General features: G+C 42.5%; 1 protein-coding gene across 3 annotated transcripts in view; it reads right to left on the bottom strand.

Annotated features, from left to right (window-relative positions):
* The window catches only part of cracr2b (calcium release activated channel regulator 2B), a 173,274-nt gene extending 157,861 nt beyond the window's left edge, over positions 1 to 15,413 (bottom strand). Inside the window, exon 1 of one of the 3 annotated variants that reach the window (XM_063062163.1) lies at positions 14,830 to 15,413. The gene's annotated coding sequence lies outside the window, so the exon portion shown is untranslated. Of the gene's footprint in view, positions 1 to 9,305; positions 9,358 to 14,829 lie in introns of those variants that run through there. The other 2 variants (XM_063062165.1, XM_063062164.1) reach the window with 2 other exon arrangements.
* Positions 15,414 to 25,938: the final 10,525 nt, after the last annotated feature.

Here is a 25,938-nt window from a genome sequence, read left to right as displayed (position 1 = left end):
TCTCTTCCTTGAACAGCATCATCTTTTCAGCTATTCCCAATGAGGGACCTCAAAAGCGGGAAGCCAGAGGATTGGGAAACTTTTCAGTTATCTTCTGTTGCTAACTTAAAAGGCAATACGGGGAGAAAAGATGAGGTACAAAGGAAAACTAGCCAAGAATATAAAGGAGGATAGTAAAAGCTTCTTTAGGTATGTGAAGAGGAAAAAATTAGTTAAGACCAAAGTTGGGCCCTTAAAGACGGAAACAGGTGAATTTATTATGGGGAACAAAGAAATGGCAGACGAGTTGAACAGGTACTTTGGATCTGTCTTCACTAGGGAAGACACAAACAATCTCCCAGATGTAATAGTGGCCAGAGGACCTAGGGTAACGGAGGAACTGAAGGAAATTCACATTAGGCAGAAAATGGTGTTGGATAGACTGATGGGACTGAAGGCTGATAAATCCCCAGGGCCTGATGGACTGCATTCCAGGGTACTTAAGGAGATGGCTCTAGAAATCGTGGACGCATTGGTAATCGTTTTCCAATGTTCTATAGATTCAGGATCCTGTGGATTGGGGGGGGTAGCTAATGTTATCCCACTTTTTAAGAAAGGAGGGAGAGAGAAAACAAGGAATTATAGACCAGTTAGCCTGACATCAGTGGTGGGGAAGAGCTGGAGTCAATTATAAAAGATGAAATAGCGGCATATTTGGATAGCAGTAACAGGATCGGTCCGAGTCAGCATGGATTTACAAAGGGGAAATCATGCTTGACTAATCTTCTGGAAATTTTTTGAGGATGTAACTATGAAAATGGACAAGGAAGAACCAGTGGATGTAGTACGTCTGGACTTTCAGAAAGCCTTTGATATGGTTAACACAGGAGATTAGTTGACAAAATTGGAGCACAGGGTATTGGGGGTAGGGTACTGACATGGATAGAAAATTGGTTGGCAGACTGGAATCAAAGAGTAGGGATTAACAGGTCCCTTTCAGAATGGCAGGCAGTGACTAGAGGGGTACCGCAAGGCTCGGTGCTGGGACCGCAGCTATTTACAATATACATTAATGATTTAGATGAAGGGATTAAAAGTAACATTAGCAAATTTGCAGATGACACAAAGCTGGATGGCAGTGTGAAATGTGAGGAGGATGTTATGAGAACGCAGGGTGACTTGGACAGGTTGGGTGAGTGGGCAGATGCATAGCAGATGCAGTTTAATATGGATAAATATGAGGTTATCCACTTTGGTAGAAAGAACAGGAAGGCAGATTACTATCTGAATGGTGTCAAGTTAGGAAAAGGGGAAGTACAACGAGATCTAGGTGTCTTTCTTCATCAGTCACTGACAGTAAGCATGCAGGTACAGCAGGCAGTGAAGAAAGCTAATGGCATGTTGGCCTTCATAACAAGGGGAGTTGAGTATCAGAGCAAAGAGGTCCTTCTGCAGTTGTACAGGGCCCTGGTGAGACCACATCTGGAGTATTGTGTGCAGTTTTGGTCTCCAAATTTGAGGAAGGACATTCTTGCTATTGAGGGAGTGCAGCGTAGGTTCACGAGGTTAATTCCCGGGATGGCGGGACTGTCATATATTGAAAGATTGGAGCGACTGGGCTTGTATACACTGGAATTTAGAAGGATGAGAGGGGATCTGATTTAAACATATAAGATTATTAAGGGATTGGACACGCTAGAGGCAGGAAACATGTTCCTGATGTTGGGGGAGTCCAGAACCAGAGGCCACAGTTTAAGAATAAGGGGTAGGCCATTTAGAATGGAGTTGAGGAAAAACTTTTTCACCCAGAGAGTTGTGGATCTGTGGAATGCTCTGCCTCAGAAAGCAGTGGAGGCCAATTCTCTGGATGCTTTCAAGAAAGAATTAGATAGAGCTCTTAAGGATAGTGGAGTCAAGGGATATGGGGAGAAGGCAGGAGAGGGGTACTGATTGCGGATGATCAGCCATGATCACAGTGAATGGCAGCGCTGGCTTGAAGGACTGAATAGTCTACTCCTGCACCTATTTTCTATTGTCTATTTTTTGCATTAAATTTGCTATAGAAACACTAGTTACTGCCGGTTCTTACTAAACAAACTCGAGTGAGTGGACAAACCATCAAGTTTGAAAATGCAATTCAGGTCATCTTAACTATATCTTTTGTTAAAAGCTAATTACATCCAAGAATATTTTTTCAAGATCCAGGAAAAGAAGGATCATTGGTTTCTCTTTATTGCATCCCTCTCAAACAACTGTTGTATCTCCACAGAGCTGTCATAAATAAAAACAAACAGGTAATTTGCTACCCAATCAGTTTGGATTGGAAACATCTCCTCCACTATCTCCATCACTACAGGTGCACCACAAGGCTGTATGCTTAGCGCCTTGTTCCACTCACTTTTACACTTATGACGGTGTAGCTAAGCACAGCTCCAATGCTGTCGACACCGCTGTCATAGGCCAAGCCAAAGGGGGCTACGTATCGGCATATGAGAGGGAAACTGAAAACCTGGCTAAGTGGCGCCACAACAACAACTCTGTCAGCAAGGCCAAAGAGCTGATTTTGGACTTCAGAATGAGGAAACCAGAGGTTCATGAGCCAGTCCACATTGTGTGGTTATAGATGGAGAGGGCCAGCAATTTTAAATTCCTTGGTGTTTTCATTTCAGAAGATAATGGGGGTGGAGAGAGAGGGTGTGGAGGGGGAGGGGAGAGGGGGAGAGAGGGGGAGAGAGGGGGAGAGAGGGGGAGAGAGGGGGAGAGAGGGGGAGAGAGGGGGAGAGAGGGGGAGAGAGGGGGAGAGAGGGGGAGAGAGGGGGAGAGAAGGGGAGAGAAGGGGAGAGAAGGGGAGAGAGGGGGAGAGAGGGGGAACTGGTAAGTGAAGCAAGAGGAAAACAGGAGGGGAAATGGGGAGAGGGAAGAAAGGATGTATTTCTGTTTCTCAGTAAAGCAAGTAAGAGTAGATTGGTAGTAGTAATACAAAACATAAATCAGCTTCTTTGCTAATGGAGTTCGTTAAACAAGACTAGAATATGGTGCATCCTGACTGTGTAGGAAAGAACGTATCTGCCGTAATAATATCTTGGTCAGTCAGAATTTTTTCAGACTTTGAGAATGGTTGTACTAATTAACCTTGCCTTGGTTGATGAGTGGCCTCTGTTTTTTCATGTGGACACTGGGAGAACAGCTCACATAATACGTTGTGAGAACCACCAATTCAATTGCCAGCACTTGTTATTTTATTTGTAAATAGCAGGCTTGAACCCTTCACTTTTACATGAATAATCTGAGATATGTTTGAAAATGTCTTCACGGCTACTGACCTTGACCTTAGAGAGAGAATGAATCCCCCAGCCTTCAGGATATTTTTTTTTCAGTTCCACAAATCTGGAGGTGAAGCAGCAGGGTTCAGAGATGGGCAGTCCTCTGATGTGCCACTAATGGCACTTCTCTTTGGAAACCATTTAGTTGCACAGGTCATGCAGACCAATAAATCGTAGCTGCCTGCAAGCTCTTTTTAAAGCATCAAGTGCCTAAGATTGCGGTTAATTAGGGGCCTTCCTGCAGCTGGTTTTTTGCTTGTGCTCCATCCACCTGTACTCTGACTTTCAATCTATTGTAGCAGCTCACCTCCTGAGGAGTGGAAAGGCACATACAGATATAGCTGTCTTCCCATCAGCAGCAAGCACTGCAAATGTGGATAACAGGGAGAAAGAAGAGAGAAATTGCCTTTCAATTCACGAGAGAGCATAGGCCTTTTGCTGTTGATGTTTCTGTAGCAGGCAATTTTTTTTACGAGGTCGAGTTGCTAGCGTGCAAGGGAGCCGGCTGGATTCGAACTCAGGACCTTCCGCCCCAAAGTCCAGCGCTGATGCCACTACGCCACCAGCCAGCATGGATAACGGACAGAGATATATTTGAGGTGACAAGAACTGTCTGGCGCAGGTGGCCATTTGGCCCATTCAGCCCATGCTGGAAGAAAAGGATCATTTACATAATTCCCACATTCCAGCTCTCTGATCATACCACATATGTTGCAACAATTTATACTCATTCAGCATGTTTTTTTTACAATGTGCCTTAGGTCTCAAACCTCTGCCACCTTTTTAGGCTATGAGTTCCAAGCTCCCACAACTCTCAGGGTGTAAAGTTTCTTCTCTTATCCTTTTAGCTCCCAGCTTCACTCGATGTTCATCCACTATCAACCTCTCTGTCAGTGGAATTATATTCTTCCCCTCCACCCTATGTATGTAGGCCTTTATACTAATTGATTCAAATTCCCCTCAGTCTCCTCACTCCAGTTTAGCCAATTCTTCCTCTTAATGACATAATCTCAAGCCCCAGAACTGTCAGGGTATCTTTCATGCACCCCTGGATTCATATTCTTCACAGAGTGCCAGCTCATGAAGAGATGTTGCTTCACAGCACTAGGGTCCTAGGTTCAAACCTGACATCAACTGTTTTCTATGTGGAGTTTGCACGTTAGTTCTGTGACTAACAAGATGGTGGAGGAACTCGGTGGGTCAGATAGCATCTGTGAAGGGAACTCCACTAACTTACTTTTTTTTTCTTATTTGTTCTCTTTTTTCTGTACTTAATAAATTTATTTTTTAATATATTTCTTATTGTAGTTTATAATTTTTTAAATTAGATTAGATTAGATTATGAGGACATGCAGTCCTCTTTTATTGTCATTTGGTAATGCATGCATTAAGAAATGATACAATGTTCCTCCAGTATGATATCACAGAAACACAAGACAGACCAAGACTGAAAAACTGACAAAAACCACATAATTATAACATATAGTTACAACAGTGCAAAGCAATACTGTAATTTGTTAAAGAACAGACCATGGGCACGGTAAAAAAAAGTCTCAAAGTCTCTCGAAAGTCCCATCATCTCACACAGATGGTAGAAGGAAGAAAACTCTCCCTGCTATGAACCTCCAGCGCCGCAAATTTGCTGATGCAGCACCCTGGAAGCACCCGACCACAGCCGACTCTTGAGTCCGTCCGAAAACTTTGAGCCTCCAACCAGCCCTCCGACATCGAGCACCGAACACCATCTCCACCAAGCGCTTCGACCCTGGCCCTGGCTGCCAAGCACAGGCAAAGCCGAGGATTTGGGGCCTTCCCCTCTGGAGATCCTCGATCGCACAGTAGCAGCGGCAGCGAAGCGGATATTTCAGAAGTTTCTCCAGATGTTCCTCTGTGCTTCTCAGGTCTGTCTCCATCAAATTAAAATGTATTGCAATGTACTGATGCCACAAAACGACATGCTTCCTATCACAGTAGCGTAGGTTAGCACAACGCTTTGTAGTGTCATCAGCCTGGGTTCAATTCCCGCCGCTGTCCAGAAGGAGTTTGTACATTCTACCTGTGACCGTGTGGGCTTCCTCTGAGTGCAAAGACGTACCAGTTGTAGGTTAATTGGTTACTGTAAATTGTGCTGTGATTATACTATGGTTAATCGAGGGTTGCTGGGTGGTGCAGCGCAAAGGACCTATTCCGCACTGTATCTCAATAAATAAATAAGCTGGTAATGCTAAATCTGATGCTAATTCTGAAATAGGCAATCAATGTTTCAGACTGAGACCCTTCATCTGTCCTGGTCCAATGGCCTTTATCTCAACACCAGAATAAAATGACATTACTTCACTGGTTGTGAAGTACTTTGGGATATCAGGAGGATGTTATCATCCACAATTATATCTCCTAGTTTTGCCTATTATCTTGCATTGAAAACTGTCACTTTATATCCTGGAATTTGGGAACGTTTACATCAGCAGCAGTCACCAGGCTTTTATGCAAATGTGTATTGAACAGGGACAATGATAACATTCAGCTGGGGACAGGTTACGTAAGAAGCTATATTTGCTCAGTGGGAGGGTAGAAGCAAGAATGAAACAAGAATTGCAAATTTATAGCAACTGAGTCTATGCATTTCATTTACGTTGAATGAGCGTTTGTAGCTCTCATCCAAAGATATTTGAAAACTTCCCTCTATACTTTAGCCCTATTTGCTTCTTCTTTGAATGCATATTATTGAGCAGAGAGATCAGAAGTTACAACATCTTCTGCTTATCCTGGCTAACACACTGGTTCACTAGTCTAAGGTGATCCACAGTGGGTTGTAAAGTTCATCCCAGGTGTCTACCATTCCTCCTGGAGGCCTTGGACAACTGTAGGTCATAGTAGGAAGCTGACGGTCCAATGCCTAAACAACATTGTGACCTGGTGTGAATTTGCATGTGCTTTTTGTTCTGTTACTAGTTTTGTCCCTTTAATACATAGGGGATCATCCAAATTCTTGGCCTGGTTAACAACCCTCAGGGGTAGCTAATGACTACTTAATAGATTAACTATATAAAGCATAAGCATACAAAATAACACAGCCTTGAATGTTTTACATAACTTTTTGTTTAACAGGTTATGAAAATCCACCGTTTCAAATACATACAACCTCCACTTCCAGCACCCAAGGAGGTCATTTCTGAACAAGCTCAAACCAGATGGGATTTGTTTTAATAAATGGTTTGAAAGGGTTGAGCCCTTCTCCATACTTGCTTGGTGATCCCATTATGTCCCTCTCTGCCTCATGTTACTTAGCAACTAGACAATCAATCTCCTAGTGATGCTTTTTCAGCTTAAACTCAGTGGAAAACTGTTTGCTTTGACATCAGGATGCAATTGTAGGTGAAGGAGGAAATGCTGATTGCTGCATTTTGTGTCAAAACAGTCATGGAGATCAGATGACTGCATTCCTCTGTTGCACCTGTTATGCAGAAACACCTATTTAATTTTTAACAAAACTATGCCATGCAACTACTGAACAGTTTATTAAATTGTGGTCTTCCTTAGTTACTGTAAAAATTGGCCCTTAACAAGTCATCAATACTGTATAAGTAACTGTGACAGTATTTTTTATTCTAATTATGTACCTACTTCTATAATTTGTTTAATTCATGTTTTCATTGTGAATGTTAGGCTTTGTGCCTGAAATATACTGTAAGTTAGTTTTTTCATTGCACCTATGCATACATGTATATGTGCACATGACAACATACTTGACTTTGACTCTGAAATCTGTGCCTCTGGAGAGGACTTCAAGAGATACTTTTTCCATTAGGGTTCATTCAATTACTTCTTGTGAAGCTAATACATGCATTTTGTGTGTGTGTGTGTGGGGGGGGGAGTGCACAGGTTAATTCACACAATGCTCTCCAATATGCAACTTATCTCCCCATTGTTTTGTTGACGCATCACAATCTATTAGCACATTCAGCCCTAGGCTGGTAAAAAAAAATGGCATCAAATCAGTAGAAAGATGTGACAACATAGGATTGAAAGATGTTGAAGCCTTGTGGGTTAAGAAACTGCAAGGGTAAAAGGGCACTGATGGCAGTTACATACAGGCCTCCCAACAGTAGCTGGGATGTGGACCACAGATTAAAATGGGAAATAATAAAGGTGTGTCAAAAGGATAGTCATGGGAAATTTTAACAAGTAGGTCGATTGGGAAAATTAGGTGGTAATGGATCTCAAGAGAGTGAGTTTGTTGGATGCCTACGAGATGGCTTTTTAGAGCAGTTTGTTGTTGAGCCTACTAGGGGATCAGCTACACTGGATTGGGTGTTATGTAATGAACTGGCAGCGATTAAGGTAAAAGAACCCTTAGGAGCCACATTATGATTTGGTTCAACTTGAAATTTGATAGGGAGAAAGTAAGGTCTGATGTAGCAGTATTTCAGTGAAGTAAAGGAAATTACAGTGGTATGAGAGAGGAGTTGGCCAAAGTAAATGGAAGGTTCCTCTTTCAGGGATGACAGAAGAGCAGCAATGGCGTGTGTTTCTGGGAAAAATGAAGAAGATGCAGGATGTATGTAATCCAAAATTGAAGAAATGCTCAAATGGTAAAATACTACAACCATGGCTGACAAGGAAAGTCAAGACTATTGTAAAAGCAAAACAACAAAGCAAAAATTAGTGGGAAGATAGAGGACTGGGAAACTTTCAAAAATCTACAGAGAGCAACTAAAAGAATCATTAGAAGGGAAAAGATGAAATATGAAAACAAGCTAGAAAAGTGGATAGTAAAAAAAAGTATGTGAAAAATAAAAGAGAAGTGAGAGTGGATATAGGACCGCTAAAAAATGAAGCCGAAGAAATAATAATGGGGGCAAGGAGATGGCAGATGAACTAAATTAGTATTTCGCATCAGCCTTCACTATGGAAGACACTAGCAGTGTGCCAGATGTTGTAGTGTGTAAAGGAAGAGAAGTGAGTGCAGTTAATATTATAAGGGAGAAGGTGCTCAAAAAGCTGAAAGTCCTAAGGATATACAAGTCACCCTGACCAAATGAACTGCACCCTAGGGTTGTGAAAGAGGTAGCATTAGAGATTGTGATCTTTCAAAAATCATTAGACTCTGGCATGGTGCCAGAGGACTAGAAAATTTCACTCCACTCTTCAGCAAAGGAGGAAGGCAGCAGAAAAATAATTGTAGACTGGTTAGCCTGACCTCAGTGGTTGGGAAGATGTTGGAGTCAGTTAAGGATGAGGATATGAAGTACTTGGTGACACACGACAAGATAGGACAAAGTCAGCTGGTTTCCTTAAGGGAAAATCTTGCCTGATGAATGTATTGGAATTCTTTGAGGAGATTACATGTAGGATAAATAAAGGAGATGCAGTGAATGTTGTATATATGGACTTTCAGAAGGCCTTTGACGAGGTGCCAAACATGAGGCTGCCAACCAGGTTAAGGGCCCATGGCATTACAGGAAAATTACTGGCATAGTCAGAGCATTGGCTGATTGGTAGAAGGCAGAGAGTGGTAATAAAAGGATCATTGTCTGGTTGGCTGCCAATGACTAGTGGTGTTCTGCAGGGATCAGCTTCTTTTTATGGATCAATGATTTAGATGATGAAATAGATAGCGTTGATGGCAAGTTTGCAGATGATACAAAGACTAGCGGAGGGGCAAGTAGTGTTGAGGAAACAGGTAGGTTGCAGAAGGGCTTACCTATGTTAGGAGAATGGGCAAGAAAGTGGCAAATGAAATACAATGTTGGAAAATGCATCGTCATGCAGTTTGGTAGTAGAAATAAATGTGCAGACTATTTTCTAAATAGGGAGAAAATCCAAAACTCTGGGAGGCAAAGGGACTTGGGAGCCCTTGTGCAGAACACTCTAAAGTTTAACTTGCAGGTTGAGTCAGTGGTGAGGAAGGTAAAAGCAATGTTAGCATTCCTTTCAAGAGGTCTAGAATACAAAAGCAGGGATGTGATGCTGAGGCTTTATAAGACACTGGTGAGGCTGTACCTTGAGTATTGTGAACAGTTTTGGGCTCCTCATCAAGGAAAAGATGTGCTGGCATTGGAGAGGATTCAGAGGAGATTCACAAGGATGATCCTGGGAAGGAAAAGGTGATCATGTGAGGAAAGTTTGATGGCTCTGGGTCTGTACTCACTGGAAGTTAGAAAGATGAGAGGGGAACTCATTGAAACCTTTCAAATGTTGAAAGGCCTAGACAGAGTAGATGTGGAAAGGATGTTTCCCATGGTGAGAAAGTCTAGGACAAGAGGGCACAGGCTCAGGATAGGGGGGTGTCCATGTAAAACAGAGATGCAAAGAAATTTATTTAGCCATTGAGTGGTGAATTTGTGGAGTTTATTACCACATGCAGCTGTGCAGCCTAGGTCAATGGGTGTATTTAAGGCAGAGTTTGATAGGTTCTTGATTGGACATGGCATCTGAGAAGGTGGCTTGTTGATGGCAGCTTTTTTGTACAATGGAAGTGTAAATAGAAGGAGATAGAGGAGGGAAAACAAGCTATTCTGGAACCATTCCCTACATAGAAGAATGCTAGTCACAAGCATTGGCTTTTGACTGAAACACAAGAGATTTTGCGGATTCTGGAATTCTTACAGAACACACACAAAGTTCTAGAGAACTCAGCCCATCGGGCAGTATCAATAGGGTCAATATTTCAGGCTGAGACCTTCTCATAAGAGAGTTATTCAATAGCTTCTACAGGAAAATGTACCCCTTGAATACCTCTCCAGAAGGTATTCATTTTAAAGACGAAGTTTATTGTCATCTGCACAAGTACAGGTATGCAGAGGTGCAATGAAAAACTTACTTGTGCAGCAGCACCACAGGCACATAACATTAGAGATGCAACATTCGCAAGAAAAACATAAATTAAACAAATTATACAAAAGTACATCCTGACGAAGGCTCTCAGCCCAAAACATTAACAGTTTATTCCCCTGTTGCCTGACTTGCTGAGTTCCTCCAGTATTTTGTGTGTGTAAACATTAGACCTGATACAGTGTGGAACAGTTGATAATGAGACAGTAAGCAGCTTTCATGGAAATTAGAAAAGTAAAAGTACTGTTCTGCCATTTCCCAAAAGACTTTTAGCTACTGGAATGAAAAGTCAAGAAACAGCACGGTGAGTACTGGATGTTAATTAACAATCCTGGAACACCTTGGCAAACTACATTCCAGAGCAGTACATTTCTGCCTGGGAAGTTCCTTGAACATGTATTTAGCATGAATCATCAAAACTAGAAGGAGATGAGTTATACAGCTCTCATTACATGCACGTACAGTTCAACTCTTTGAGTGATTATGCAGAAAGTTGGAAGTTAATGACTTATCTCCCTCTGCCTTAGGCCACGAACTTAACAATCACCCCTGCTGTTGACTACTTCTGGAGGTCCAAAACGACAGCTTCTACAAAGAAGGGATCCGTATGCTCCACGACCGCTGGACTAAGTGTGTAAATGTAGGAGGGGACTATGTTGAAAAATAAATGTGCTAGGTTTTCTAAAATTGACTCCTTCTACCTTAGGCCACAAACTTATCAAATACCCCTCGTAGCAGATGAGACTTAATGCAGACAAGTGTGGGGATTTGTACTTTGGGAGGACAAACCAGGATAGGACTTACACAGTGAATGGTAGGGCACTGAGGAGTGCAGTAGAACAGGGAGATCTGGGAATACCGATCCGTAATTCCTTGAAAGTGGTATTACAGGTAAATAGGGTCATAATGAGAGCTTTTGGCACATTAGTCTTCATAAATCAGAGGGTTAAGTACAGGAGTTTGCGATATTATGTTGAAAAAGACAGGAGGAGAAGATGGCGGCGCGCCTGCACGTGCGCAGCCCTCCGGTGAAAGATGATATCGTATCTGTTAAATAGGGGCCGTGGACAATTCTGATTTGATGGAGAATGGACGTGAAAGCACAGAGGAACATCTGGAGAAATTTCTGAAACACTTGTTCGCTGCTGTCGTTACTGCGTGGTTGGGAATCTTTCGGAGGGTAGGCTTCAAAATCCCCGGCCTTGCCTGCTTTTGGCAACTGAGAAGGAGGCCGAATCGTTCGGACAGAGGTGGCACTCAGTACTCGGTGTCGGAGAGCTGATCAGAGCTCGAAGTTTTCGGATGACTCAGAGTCGGATTGTGGTTGGCATGGCAGGGAAAGTTTTTCTTCCTTCTCCCGTCTTCGTGAGATGTGGGACATTTGAGAGACTTTGAACTTTACTGTGCTCACGGACTTCTTCATCAAGTTATGGTATTGTTGCACTGTTGTAACTATATGTTGTAATTATGTGGTTTTGTCAGTTTTTTCAGTCTTGGTCTGTCCTGTGTTTTGTGATATCACACTGGAGGAAATATTATATCATTTCTTAATGCATGCACTACTAAGTGACAATAAAAGAGGACTATGTGTCTTTACAATCTAAAAATAATAGTATAAGATTTTGGCTGAGGCTAAATATAGGGTATTGTGTGCAGTTCTAGTCACCTACCTACAGGAATGATATCAATAAGATTGAAAACGTTCTGAGAAAATTTACAAGAATTTTGTTGGGACTTGAGGCCTTGAGTTATAGGGAAAATTTGAACAGATTAAGACTTTATTCCCTGAAGCATAGGAGAATAAGAGGAAATTTGATAGAGGTATACAAAATTATGAGGAATATAGATAGGTAAATGCAACCAAGCTTTTTTTTCCACTGAGGTTGAGTGAAACTAGAACTAGAGGTCATAGGTTAAGTATGAAAGGTGAAATATTTAAAGGATACTTCTTCCCTCAGAGGATGGTGACAATGTGGAACAAGTTTCCAGCAGATGTAGCAGATGCAGGTTTGATTTGTATATTTAAGAGAAGTTTGGATAAGTACATGGATGGGAGGGGTATGGATGACACTGGCCCAGGTATGGTTTGATGGGACTAAGCAGTATAACAGTTTAGCATTGACTAGATGGGCCAATGGACCTGCTTCTATGTTGTAGTGCTCCATGACTTTATGACTCCAAGTGGTTCTCTAAAAATGACTTGTACTAGAAAAAAATGAAATAAATTCTTCGACATCATTCAGATCCTCTCAATGCCCAGCCCCGAAATCCATATTAGATAGTGAATTGCTATTTAAAATTTCTTAACCGATAACTCTATGAGACCTTCAAACTAAAAACCAATGTTTTATTGTACAAGGAAGAAGCAGACATTACAAATAGGAAGAGTGTGACAATATTATTGGCCCTAACCAAGCTCAATAAAAAGCATTCCATCCTTATGAGTGAGACAATAGATGAGCGTTGTCTTCAAAACTGCACTTCATTCTCAAGTCATTATAATACTACTGTGTAACATCCTAAATTGAATATCTCAGCAGCAATAAACCATCTGCTGGAGAAATTCCAAGCAGTCAAGAGTCCTGATGCAGAATCTAGAAGTTCAATGTAAACTTTATTATCAAAGTCCAGCATGAACTCTGAGGTTCATTTCCTGCAGGCATACTCAGCAAATCTATAGATTAGTAACTATAACAGGACCAATGAAAGATCAAATAGAGTACAGAAGACAACAAACTGTGCAAATGCAAATATAAATAAATAGCGATAAATAGTAAGAACATGAGATAACAAGATAAGGAGTCCTTAAAGTGAGAACATTGGTTGTGGGAATATCTCAATGAATGGGCAAGTGAGTGTGGTTAACTCTTTCGTACAACAGCCTGAAGGTTGAGGGGCAGTAGTCATAGTCATAGTCATAGTCATACTTTATTGATCCCGGGGGAAATTGGTTAATTGTTCTTGAATCTGGTGGTGTGAGTCCTGAGGCACTTGCACCTTCTATCTGATGGCAACAGTGAGAAAAGAGCTGAACTTGAAACATCGACAATTCCTCCCCTCCCCTCCCCTCCCCTCTTCCCCCTCCCTGATCAAATCTTGCTCAACTGACTGAGCTCCCCCAGCACATTGTTTTTGCTCCCATTTTCAGCATCTTCACTCTCTTGTGTATCCATCTCTACAGCCAGTTGGATGAGAAACTGTTTTAGTCTACTTCACAATAATATTGTGTAAAATTGTTTTCAGAAAAGCAAGGGAAGAATTGGGTGAAAAGGGTGATGGAGTGAATGTCTTTTTCTTCTTTCCACATTCTAAACTTATCGGATTATTGCACATAGTTTGTGCCCAGTCTTCAATCATACACTCTGACTACCAAGTAGTTCTTTGAGTACCAGCAACGGAACTGTGCGCAATCAAAGCTGGAGTGAGAGGAAGAGCATAATTAATGAAGAAAGTGAAAAGGACAGTTAAGAGGAAGGGAAAGAATAAAGGAAAAGAGAAAGGCTAGGGTGAAAGCAAAGGAGAATATGAAAGTGTGGATAAAAAAAATTAAGAGCAGCCTCATTTTGCAGATACAAAGAAAAAAAAGTCTACTGTCCCTTCATACAAACATCAGTAGAAGTAGAGAATTCGGCCCCTCTTGCCTGCTCTCCCAATCAATAAGATCAGGGCTGATCTTTTACCTCAGTGCCACATTCCTGTTTTAAGCCCCATCTCTTGAATTCCTTATTATCAATACAAAATCTATCGATGTCCCACTTGAACGTACAAAGCCTCATAGGCACTTTGTATAGAAAATTCCAAAGATTCACACCTTTGGTAAAGAACTTCATTCAAGTTTATTGTCATTCAACCATACACATGTATACAACTAAATGAAATATCACTCCTCTGCAACCAAGTTGCAAAATACAGTACATGTAGTTACACACATAGCACATACTGTATATAGTTACAATCCAGCAGGTACAGTTGCAAAATAATATTATCACAATTTCTCGAATGGCTTAGCATGAAGATTGGCAGGCTGACAAAAAGTGTGAGGTATATGTTTATGTAAGGCTGTATAATGTTGCTGACACTATTATAATCAAACAAGCAGATGCATAAGTATGTGATACAGCAGCAATAAATGATGAAAAGTGATTAGTGCAGAGTAAGAGTATGTCTGTGAGTTTGGGGAGTGTGTGTGTGGCGGGGGGATGGGAGCGAGAGTGTGTGCATGTCTGCAGGTGGCTGCAGGCTGTTAGAAATCTAACTGTACTCTGGCCTTTGGTCTTGAACACCACAGCCAAAGATAATGCTATCCCTCCTACACCATCAGAGCCTCATAAGTATTTTCCATGTCCGGAGAGATCACCCCCCCCCCCCGCCCAGTTCTTCCAAACTGAGGGGGGGGGGAATAACATAGCAGGGCATCATTTCAATATTTCCCACACTCAAGGAGAGGAAATTAGCTTCCTAAAACCTGAAAGCCTACTTCCATAACTCAGAGGGGCAGTAACTACTGTTGCCGGTGCTTATAGAGAAAACCTGCTGTTTCTGACTTTTCTTATTGCGGTGTGCGTGGGGGTGCTATTGGGGTGAGAAAAGAAAATAAGTCTAGTACAACTTCAACATAGTTGAATTCATTTATGATTAACACCTCCGCGGGCTGCAATTCTACTGTGTTCTATGAGTTTAAGTGCCGATTTACCTGTAATCCTGGTTCGGGTTCGAGCAGGCAATCCCCGCAGTCTGTAAACCGCTGAAATACCTCCACACTAACGCAGGGAAACAGGTGTACACTTTTGAGCGAAGTTCCGATTCCGTGCGAGGTAAGGGAGATCCCTTACACCTTGAGCCCGCCCTGGCCCTAAAGGGTTGTAATCGAACCGGCTGGTTGGAAGTCGCTTTATTTCCCGGTGTGGGGACGCTCTGGCCGGCGCTCCAGGTGCTGTTGTGGAACTGGAAGTCAGAGAGAACGCTGCCACAAATGATCCTGAGTCCACTCCTTCCAGGAGAAATGAAGTCTCTCTGTTTGCAAACCAGATTACTGCAGCCAATTTCCGGAAACGAACCGCAGAAAATGTGGTTGCTAAGACAAATATTGTTTCTCCGGGACCGAGGGAAACTCAGACAAGTCTTATATTTAACCACTCAGAGCTCTAGTGTTGAAAGCTGATACTTATACCGTTTCTTGACCGGCAGTTCGCCGAGATAATGGGAAGCTAATTAGTCTTGATGAAGTGTCTGCGACCGAAGGGTGGACTGTTCACTCCTCTCCAGATGGTGCCTGACTTGCTAAATTCCTCGGTGTTGCCCAGCCTACAATGTCCTGAGGTTACAGGATTAGACCGCATGGAAACACCAAACCATTCGCACTGATCTTATTTTATTCTCCATGTCAATATGTAGAGCCATAGGTCAGCATTGAACACGAGTCGCCGGATCGGCGAAGGCAGCAACTCCACCAGCTAAGCCGCCGGGGCTCATTGAACCGAGCAGGTGAAAGAGGCCCTGTGTGGAATTGTAAGGAATGAATTTGGAAGGGAAAACTGTACTTGGGGTCATAGCAGCTCAAGACAAACCATTCTTGAGGCAATGATCATAACTGGGGGTGAATGTGGTGATGAGTGATGAATAAACCACGGCGATTAGAGGTGTACAGGTGCAAAACCTACACGTTACCCTTTAGTTCTTCTGTCACTTCTCCTGAAGTTAAGTCCATGACCTGCAGTGGGATTTTGATTTTTGAAGACCACTTAAACTGAATTACGTTTTTTTTTGTCTGATTAGGGATATTCATGGAGACAAGAGAGTGCAGGTGTTTGGATCTGCTGAAGGAACTGCAATGGGTCACGCAGCATTTAATAGAACATAGAATAGTACAGCACAGTCCAGGCCCTTCGGCCCACAATGTTGTGCCAACCCTCAAACCCTGCCTCCCATATAAGCCCCCACCTTAAATTCCTCCATATACCTGTCTAGTAGTCTCTTAAACTTCACTAGTGTATCTACCTCCACCACTGACTCAGGCAGTGCATTCCATGCACCAACCACTCTCTGAGTAAAAAACCTTCCTTTAATATCCCCTTTGAACTTCTCACCCCTTACCTTAAAGCCATGACCTCTTGTATTGAGCAGTGGTGCCCTAGGGAAGAGGCGCTGGCTATCCACTCTATCTATTCCTCTTAATATCTTGTATACCTCTATCATGTCTCCTCTCATCCTCCTTCTCTCCAAAGAGTAAAGCCTTGGCTCCCTTAATCTCTGATCATAATGCATACTCTCTAAACCAGGCAGCATTCTGGTAAATCTCCTCTGTACCTTTTCCAATGATTCCACATCCTTCCTATAGTGAGGCAACCAGAACTGACACAGTACTCCAAGTGTGGCCTAACCAGAGTTTTATAGAGCTGCATCATTACATCGCAACTCTTAAACTCTATCCCTCGACTTATGAAAGCTAACACCCCATAAGCTTTCTTAACTACCCTATCCACCTGTGAGGCAACTTTCAGGGATCTGTGGACATGTACCCCGAGATCCCTCTGCTCCTCCACACTACCAAGTATCCTGCCATTTACTTTGTACTCTGCCTTGGAGTTTGTCCTTCCAAAGTGTACCACCTCACACTTCTCCGGGTTGAACTCCATCTGCCACTTCTCAGCCCACTTCTGCATCCTACCAATGTCTCTCTGCAATCTTTGACAATCCTCTACACTATCTACAACACCACCAATCTTTGTGTCATCTGCAAACTTGCCAACCCACCCTTCTACCCCCACATCCAGGTCATTAATAAAAATCATGAAAAGTAGAGGTCCCAGAACAGATCCTTGTGGGACACCACTAGTCACAATCCTCCAATCTGAATGTACTCCCTCCACCACGACCCTCTGCCTTCTGCAGGCAAGCCAATTCTGAATCCACCTGGCCAAACTTCCCTGGATCCCATGCCTTCTGACTTTCTGAATAAGCCTACCCTGTGAGACTAGAATGTCTCCAGTCAAGACTGCGAGTACAAGATGAAAGTGAGAGGGAGGGAGTGAGAAGGTGTCTGGTAGGTGATAGGTGGAACCACATGATGGGGAGGGACAATGGACAGATGGACCCAGTGGGGGGTGGAGACAGAAAGTTGGTAGATAATGGAACCAAATAAGGCAGGGATGATGGACAATTGGAACCATGGGGGAAAGGGAGGGGACAGAACCAAGGGCAATCCAGATGTAGATATGTGGATGATGGGCTGATGGAACCAGGTGGGAGAGGGTAATGAGTCTCTGTAAGAAATGGAGGGTGACAGATAGGGTGAACAAAAGAAGAGAGAACCTGGATGGACTAGTGGGAGTGGGAAAGGAACACAGGGGTTGTGGGTTACCTGAAAACAGAAAATACATTTTTCATACCATTGGGATAAATAACTTTTATTTATGGGCTAAGATTTAGTACATCCCAAACATGCCACATTGAGTGGCTCTTAACTAGTCACTTAGAAAACCTTAAGAATTCTATAGTATTTAGTAAATTATGCAAACTGGCAGGTCTCTACCAGTGTGAAGCTGAACATCAATTGGAAATACCCCTATGGACCTGATTTCCTGCCACAGTCAAATAGCTGAGATGATATGCACTGTGAACAATGTCCTGCTAGAGCCCAAATTCTGAAAATTCATCTCCACTGGTGGAACAGTTGTGCTTATGAGCTCCTGATTTCAAGATTGATTAGATCTTCAAGTGTAGGGTAGTAGTCCAGGGAGCTGAACAATATCCCAATCCAGAACAGGGCAAAACTGTAAACCTGACCCCACAATGGCACATGAGGCTGTCGACCTCCAAGCACCAGGCTGAAGGGTAGGTGAGAGAAAACGTTTTTATTCAGCAAGTTTTTGGAACCTTGTCAGTAAGTGAAAAGGAAATGAACGACATGAAGATAGAAGAGAAGGCACAGGTGTAGTCTATAGACTATATATGCCTTGGCATCGATTTGGCACAGACATTACATAAACCTCCTATATTGCCTCCACTTTGTCTCCCAGTTTGTGGTGGTCCACTTTTAACTGATACTTAAAATTCTATTGAGTGCAGTACCCATTTAGCCCTCACCTGGTTTCAATGCTCGCCTGCCAGTTTGTACCCTTCCTCTCCCACCAACTTTATATTCTGGCTTCTTTGCCCTTCTTTTCCAGTACTGATAAACGGTCTCAGCCCCAAATGTTGACTGTTTATTCCTCTCCATAGATGCTACCTGACCTGCCGAGTTCCTCCAGCATTTTGTGTGCGTTGCTCTGAATCTACAGAATGGATTGTGTTTCTGTATGGTACTATTCCTTGCTGTGTGCAATAGTGCTAATAATGCTAATAATGCTATTCCTCTTTTCACTAAGTACAAATTATTCTTCTCCCCGTCTCTTCCTGTTCACCAACAACCTAACCGCACAGACTTTTGGTAAACTTCTCATTCATTCTCCTATGAAAGAGCTCACAGTTTCGACTGCTTCCCCACCATTTGCTGCTTTAATTGCCATCTGAGCTATTACCAGTGATCCATTCACCTTTGCTGCCCCACAGAATGCATTTTGCATGTGATGGGTTCTGTGCAGGATATGCATTATTGTAAGATGCAAATATTTGATGGCTTAAAAATCACAGTTCAATGCCAGTGAAGCAATTGTTCAGCAAATTTGCAAACAATGGTAAAAGGAATCATGACAAGTTTTGCATTTGGATTGCATCCTGGACTACAGAGTGACCTTGAGAGCCAAGTAATTTAATAAACTGGAATTGTAATGATAACAGATTATGTTTGGAAAATTATATTTGTGTTATGTTTGGTAACTGCAAAACATAAAACTAATAGAAAGGAAAACAAAGGCACTGGGAATGCGAGTCTAACTTCATTTTTTTACTTTAGCAAGCCACGTACATATGATGTGGTGGCATGATAACATATGCCATTATATATAACCATGATTAATTATTTAAACAAAGAATGCTAAATCAACAATATAGCTACAATATTAGTCAAATACTACTGAAGTATTAAGTACACAGTACTCCTCCCTGCTTAGCTGTAAATTCCAACTAAATTTTGAATGCATCTCAACTTATATACAGTATACTATAGAATACAAATACTATATAGACTTGTATAGTATTAATAATGGCTTGGGTCACCTGTCTTGTAAAGAAGCTGCCCAGAAGAAGGCAATGGCAAAACATTCTGTAGAAAAATTTTCCAAGAAAAATCATGGTCATGGACAGACCATGATCACCTGCATCATGTGACACAGCAGATAATGAACGAACAGACTGTATAGACATTAACAGCATAGTAATTTTTAAATTGCCTCATTCCGGCCTAAAGAATTAATTGCTGTGGGGGCTTTCTTACTCTTGTGGGATAACGTCTTCCCTAGAGGAGCCTTCAATTTGTCTCAACTCTTTGTCCTACAAACCTTCTGAGATTAGGTTTGAGGAGATCCAGGCATGGGTGCGAGGAATGACCCAGGAACAGCTTAGCTGGTGAGGTATTGGCTGTGGAGTGTACTGCATTGCGATATGCAACGAGGAAAATGGCAAGCTTCTGATTCAGTGTCAGTGCAGCGTGTTCTGCTGACATTGCTCGCAGTGTGTTCTTTAGACTCTGGACAAACCTTTCCACCAAACCATTTGTATCTGGGTGGTACGGTGCAGATGTAATAGGTCATGTTCCATTCATTTTCAGGAATGACTGCAACTGTTCCACAACAAACTGCAACCCATTATTGCTGACTAAATGTTCTTGAACACCAGACCTTGAGAAGAGGCATCAACACTGTGCAAGACTGTATTGAAGTCTATTGGGAACACTTCAAATCCACATGAATCCTCTGCCAGGGCAATGCAGGACGTTCCCAGGGATGTAAAGGGTACCACTCAGTCTGCTCAATGGCAAGCTGCTTAATGTGCTGATCTGCCCAGGCTACCAGACAAAGTTTCAAGCCAATGCTTTTGTTTTGTCTGTGCCTAGATGACCAGCATGAAGCTCCTCCAACACTTCAGCTCTTAGCGCGGATGGTACAACAGCTCTCAATCCCCACATAAGGTAACCCCTGTCAAAGGCAAGTTCATCCCAGCTCTGGTAAAAATGGGGGAACTGGGGTTTCTGCTCCACACTCCAGCCATTTTGGGTGGTCATGCAGACCTAAGATAGTGTGGGGTCTTTACTGGATTCTGTTTGGATCATCTCTGCCCTTATAGGGAGACTTCTGAGTTGTATTAAGGAGGATACGTCAAGAGTGTCCTCTTTTGTATACTTTTCAGGTACTTCCTTTTCTAAGAGTAAACAGGACAATCTATCAGAATTTCCATGATTAGTCATCCTCTTGAATTTGATCCTGAAATTGTGTCCTCCAGGAAACAGAGCCCATCTCTGTATTTGTTGTGCTGCTGTTCGTGTAACACCCTTCTGTGGATTGAAATTGGACATTAGTAGTTCAAGATCAGTAATTAGGATAAACTCTCTCCCATACAAGTACTAGATGAAATGTTTTAAACATCAAACTAGACTCAAGGCCTCTCTGTCAATCTGTGTGTAAGTTTTCTCTGCAGTGGTAAGGGAACGTGATGCAAAAGCTCTGGGGAGTTCACTTCCATCATTCATAACATGTGACATCACTGCACCTATACCACAAGGAGAGGCATCAGAGACAAGCTTCAAAGGATGATGTTGATCATAATGTGCAAGTACATTGTCTGTTGGCACCATTCCCTTTGCCTTTTGGAAAGCCACCTCACACTGTTTTGCCCATTGCCATTTCTTTCCAGTCTGTAGTAATGCATTCACAGGGTAGAGCACAGTAGCCAGGTTTGGCAGAAACCTGTTTGTCATGGTCCAGATCAGCTTCCCTTTAAGTTTACTTTGTTTGTGTTACGATCCGGACCGTTGACTCCCTGTTTCCCTTTAATTCCCTGTTTTCCCGTGTCCCTTGGGCTTGGTGATTAAAGGCAATTTACTCTTGACTGAACCGGCAGTTTATAAGTCTCCGGATTCGGCCGTTCAGCGCGAGAGCGTTAACGAAGTCACCGAAGCTAGTGCAAGCCAATGTCACCTGGCCAGAGCCAACTAAGTTTCTTGCCAGAGCAAGCCAAGTCTCCTCCCCGAAGCAAGTGGCAGCAAGCCACCTTCCCTTGCCAGAGCAGGTCCATCAAAGTTAACCAGCTGGGGTGAGTCAAGAGCCCGCCGCGGCTTGGAGCGTACTTGTGCCCAAATGTCCATCGTTGTGTGGTCTCTGTATCTATGTCCTGCATCTAAAAGGGGTCCTGGCCCTGAACCCTGGAAGGGTCCTGACCCTGTGTCAAGAAGAGTCCCGACTCCGTCCTATGTCTAAGGAGGATTCCTGGCTCTATGTTTTATGTCCTGTGTCTGAATCTGTGCTGTGAATAAGAAGAGTCCCGACTCCATATCCTGTGTCAAAGGAGGAGTCCCGGCTCAGTGTTCTATGTCCTGTTTTTGAGTTCCAAGTTACAAGTATCAAGTCCAAGCTCTGAGTTCCAAGTATCAAGTCCTGGTTCCGAGGTTCAAGTGTCAAGTCCTGGCTCCGAAGTCCGTGCTCCGAGTCCTATCCCAGACCCTGAGTCCCAGCCTAGTCCAGGCCTGAGTCATTGTCCATTTTGCTTTGCTCTCCTTGTAACGAGTAATAAGCCCAATTTAGCTAACCCTACAAAACGTGTTTGTGTCCTGCATTTGGGTCCACCCTAGCACCCCCTTTATGACACTGTTAAAGCAATTGACAAATCCTAATAAGGACTGCAACAGTGACACATCCTTTGGCCTTGGGGCATTCACCTTTGCTTGAATTTTCTCAGCACACTTGTGTAATCTTTGAGCTTTGATGGTGTGACGATAGTAAGTGATGTTTGGTTTGAAGGATTTATACTTCTACCTCCATCTGTAGGTAAGCCTCAGCTAAGATCACTTTGCTGAAGTTTTCACTCCATAAAGGTTTGCAAAGATAACCTCTGCCCTGTACAGAGGGTATTGACCTACCTTCAGTACTAGGTTGTTGGTGACCTTAAAGCCACCACAGACCCATTCTTCTTGGCCTCTAGGACCACTGGCTTTGCCCATGGGCTCCACTCAACCTTGAAAGAATTCCTTCAGCCTCCAAGTGATCTAGCTCACTGGCTACTCCATCACGGATGGTATGAGGAACCAGACAGGTGTGAATTTTCCCTTGCCATCTCTGAACACTGATGTGGCATCTTTCTGTATTTTTCTTAATTTACTTTCAGTTGACTCTTTAGTAGGGGGTGTGGCATGAAACTGGAGGATGGATTTCCAATCAAGTTGCAGTTGTCTCAACCAACGTGGCTGGTTCACTGTTTCAAATGTCATTCCCAAATAAGTTATCTTTTCCCCAATCTAAGTTCTTAGATGGAAATCTCCAGGCATCAATTCATTATCTTTGAAATGCCACTTAAACTCATTTTGCGGAATGACTGAATCAGCCGAGCTAGTGTCCAATTCTATTTTAATTCATGTGCCATTCATTTCTGGTGTGGGCTATATTTCATGTCTATTATTAATTTTCACATTTTATATCTCACGGCTACTCAGTCCTGTGTCACTCATCATTATCAGCTTTTTTATCAACAGCATGAAGATTAGTGCTCCTTTTGAAACTGCAGATTAACTTTTTATCTTTATCTCTTCCCTGAGCAGTCAATTTATTTTTGATTGCCTGACATGCTCTTTGTATGTGTCCTCCTTGGTTGCATTTTCTGCAAGTTTTGCCTTTAAATTTGCTTTGTTCTGGTGCATGTAAGCCTTTGCCATAACTCTAAACAATGTCTCAGTGCATCATTAAGCTCATTGCTCAGACAATGCTCAATCTCTTCAATTCAGCCATGTGAGCTGAAATAGACTCACCTCCTTTTTGATTCTGCTTATGAAGCATAAAGCATTCAACAGTCAATAATGGTTCCAGTTCTAAATATTCCTGCATTACTCTCACGATATCAGCTAAGCTCATTTCATCTGGTTTGAAGGGAGTAGCTAAACTTCTGAGCAAACTGCACGCCTCTCCACACAATGCACACAGCAAAACTGGCACATATTTCTCATTGACTATTTCACTTGCTTCAAAATACTATTCAATTCATTCAATATACATGAGCAAGTTATCTGTTGTGAAATTGAACACGCCCATCTCTCCAATGTAGCCAGGTGTTTCTACTTTTTTAATTTATGATTATCATCTGCTACTCACAGTCTATGATCTCATGAGTTTATTCATTTTCTACCTTTGTTAACTCAACCATGACCTTTTCTGAAGAAACCAAATGCTTAGCTTTTTTTTAACTCAGATGTCTCACTGTGATGCAACAGGTAAGTAGTTGACTCAGGTTCATTTAAAACTTCCTCGTCGCCAGTCTTATGTTTTGTAACTCCAAAGAGTCAAACTAATTGCAAGAAAAAGACAAGCGCCCAGGAGAATAGATTTTAGTTGCATTTTATCTTTAAGTGAGGCACGGTGTGTGATGACATAGGCCACTCACGTACTATTACATCTAACACATCATTTATATACTTATATTTATTGAGACACAGCTTGGGATAGGCCCTTCTGGCCTTTCGAACCATGCCCCCAGCAATCCCCTGATTTAGTCCTAGCCTAATCACATGACAATTTACAATGACCAATTGACCTATCAACCAGTACGTCCTTGGAGTGTGGGAGGAAACCAGAGCACCCGGAGGAAACCCACATGTTATGGGGAGAACGTACAAACTCCTTACAGGCAGCAGTGGGAATTGAACCCAAGTCACCCATAAAACTAATCGAAAGGAAAACAAAGGAGCTGGGAATACAAGTCTAACTTAATTTTTTTACTTTAGTAAGACACGCACATCTCACATGGAGGCGTGATCACATATGCCATTCATATACTATTCTATATAATCTATATATAATTATTTAAACAAAAATGCTTAATCAAATAATATATTTACAATATCACTCAAATACTCAAACAATTTGCAGAGTACTAATTCACCTAGAGCTCCCAAGTTCCCTAAAGTTATATAGTCTCTTTAATTAACCTCAGGCCAGACAAAGTGAAACTCTCACTTTTGATCGAGTGATCCCAGCTAGTTCACGCCTTTGAGCCTTTCTTAACTCATTGCCTGGTCTGCTCACAATCTCCAGTATTTTACTCAACACTTGATACCCAAATTCCTCTCCTCCCACTGATATTGGTTGACCCACTGAGTTCCTTCAGCAGATTGTTTGTTTCTCCTGAGGAGGGATGGCTGTGTCTCATCACGCACCAGGAAGTTAAAAAGGAAGTTAATGGGACAAAGTGCAGTTTCCAAGCAAAAGGGCTAACAAAAACACCAAATGCTGTAGTATAGCATTGCCCATGTGAACTGTAGCTGACAGGAAGGCAGATTATGCCGTTGCCATGCGCTGTATTAAAACCGTTCAGTCATTGTGTCAGCTAACATCCCATCAATCAGAACTACAATACAAAAACTCTTTGCTTTTCTGTCTTCACATCTTCCCAGTCTCTAATTTTATCTTCCTAATGGAAGGATTTACAGGGCCAATGGGAATTGGACAAGTAAATGGGACTCAGATTGCACTTACATAGAGAATGTTCAAAACACTAGCGAAAGTCTCCTTCCTTGCTATGACTAGACTGTGACAACTTCCTCAATTAAGGCAGAACCTTGTCACAGTAGCTATTCTGCACACTGGGCTCAGCCCTCCCTGCCATGGTGCCAGCTTTTAATCTACTCCAAGATCATTGTAACATCTTTAGGACCAGTGCTCCAAGAAGGTCCGCACCATCTGGGACGTACCCTCCTTGAATTAGGAGGAGGTACAGGAGCCTGAAAATCCAACTTCTTAAGAGTAGTTTCTATCCCTTTGCCATCAGATTTTTTGATGGCCCATGAATCCATGAACTTTGTTATTTATCTTTTGCACTATTTATGTGTTATTTAACTTACAACAATATTTATGCCTTGCTCTGCACTGCTACTGCAAATATCCAACATACTGCATGTCAGTGATTGTGATTCTGAAGTGAATCAACACACTCGAACCAATGTGGAGAGCACCAATGTTGAGGACATGTTCCTCGTTTTCCTCACCCTCACAATAACAATCAGTAAACTGGACATGCCCTCAACTCTTCTAATCTAAACTCTTTCTCATCTGCATTTTATTACTGACATAATTAATAAACAGTGTTGGATTTGGGTATTCCCAATTGGACAGGTGTGAAGGCTTTCTCTTGAACTACTGTAGTTCTTAAGTCATTAGCTTCTAATGGACAGCAGTGACAAGGAAAAGGGTGGGCACGTGGCCAAGTAGTTAAGGCATTCGACTAGCGACCTGAAGGTTGTGAGATCGAGCCCCAGCCGAGGCAGCGTGTTGCGTCCTTGAGCAAGGCACTTAACCACACAGTGTTCTGCGATGACACCGGTGCCAAGCTGTATCAGCCCTTGCCCTCTCCTTGGACAACATCGGTGTCATGGAGAGGGGAGACTTGCAGCATAGGCAACTGCCGGTCTTCCGTACAACCTTGCCCAGGCCTGTGCCCTGGAGAGTGAAGACTTTCCAGGCGCAGATCCATGGTCTCACAAGACTAACGGATGCCTTTTTTTTAATGTACCACCAAAGGTCGTGGAAACATGGCTCACTTTTCTCCATTGTGCGATTACTACCAAGCTCACTGGGATCCCTGTATGTAAATTCAGGAAGAGTAACACAGAGCATTGCCACAGGTACGGCACAAACTCATTAATAGCAGTAGATTCCTTGCATAATGG

This window comes from Mobula hypostoma, chromosome 11 (genome assembly GCF_963921235.1).
Source record: "Mobula hypostoma chromosome 11, sMobHyp1.1, whole genome shotgun sequence".
Classification (NCBI taxonomy): domain Eukaryota; kingdom Metazoa; phylum Chordata; class Chondrichthyes; order Myliobatiformes; family Myliobatidae; genus Mobula; species Mobula hypostoma.
Note: the sequence above shows the minus strand (reverse complement) of the source record. Positions and strands in the feature narration are given on the sequence as shown.